Here is a 1,297-nt window from a genome sequence, read left to right on the forward strand (position 1 = left end):
GACCATAGGTTGCAGCGAAGCAAACGTAAGTCACAAATCAGTGGATGTGCTGAAAAGGTTTTAGCTCTCTAGGACGTACGGATGGTTTACTTAGATTTTTTGAAGTTAGGAATGAGAAATGTCTAGAAATATACATTTCTTGTAGTAAGCAACGGCCACTTTGCGCAATCATTAGCAAATTTTATACATCAACTGAGTAGTGACCCGAGATCGTACAAACCGAATTTCGCTCGAATCCATCCATTACGAGGTATAAACCTTTTGCAAGTGTAGCGCCCCCTAGTGGAAGAATATCCCAAGACTGCTCTGCAAAGCTCGGGCCGAGCATCTGAGCAGACGCATCAAGTTTGGTAACAATAGCTTAAGCCAATTTTGATCTACGGGTATTTATCTAAAATTGTATGTAAATGCACAAAAGTAAAAATTTATGAGAAAACACAGATTGACGTATCAAAATTCTTTTGATAACTTTTGATCGGCGACGTCCACAGATGATCCTGCCAAAGTTTCAGGTCGATTGGCGAAACCGCCTGGGACGATTTTGCAACAATAGGTTTTAGAGCAAATAGATAAAAAGTCGTATAATTTGATATTTTTACAGCAGAAGACCATCGGAGCAAAGATGCACATGAATCCAGAGAGTACAATACTGAAAGAAGGTCGACTCTAAACGAAGCCGTTTTCGAGATAATTGCAAAAACGCAAAGTTGATTGTTATAGCGCCACCATGAGGTCTATGAGGAACTTTTTCTTTCTTTTTTTTTTTTGCCTGAGCAGTGGCTGGAATTTGCAACCTACTAGCCAATTTTGGTGAGTTTTCGTCCAGCAGTTTTTGCTGCCCAAACACTTTTAGCGGAGAGAAAGAAGAAAGAATGAAGAAGAAGAAGAAGAAAACCAATAGGGCCCCAGAAGCTTCGCTGCTTGGATCCCTAAAAACTGGACCATCAACATGTGGTAAAAGGTGTCTGAGCCCTTCACATCGGTCCCTCACAGAAACAAACAGCCTAATCTTGTGTTTAGTGTTACTTGATCATCATACTTCTTTGAATGACAAAATTTGTCCATTAGGACATAAAAAACAGTGTTACGTAAACAATCCATGGAAATTGACTGTCTGTTGTCACACATCATTCAGGAAACCCATACAAATAAAAGAGAAGAATATTTGCTATTCAGAGTTGAAACTATCCTCTCCCAACACACAGGCACCCGGCCGTTCAAGTGGCCGTGATCGTATAGTGGTTAGTACTCTGCGTTGTGGCCGCAGCAACCCCGGTTCGAATCCGGGTCACGGCAG

The 1,297-nt window shown here is 41.2% G+C and overlaps 1 non-coding gene across 1 annotated transcript; it reads left to right on the forward strand.

The window, feature by feature from the left end:
* Positions 1-1,224: 1,224 nt before the first annotated feature.
* trnah-gug lies at positions 1,225-1,296 on the forward strand. The gene has a single exon. It is a non-coding gene; the product is annotated as a tRNA-His (tRNA).
* The last annotated feature ends 1 nt before the right edge of the window (position 1,297 follows it).

Source organism: Micropterus dolomieu, unplaced genomic scaffold, assembly GCF_021292245.1.
Source record: "Micropterus dolomieu isolate WLL.071019.BEF.003 ecotype Adirondacks unplaced genomic scaffold, ASM2129224v1 contig_4414, whole genome shotgun sequence".
Lineage (NCBI taxonomy): Eukaryota > Metazoa > Chordata > Actinopteri > Centrarchiformes > Centrarchidae > Micropterus > Micropterus dolomieu.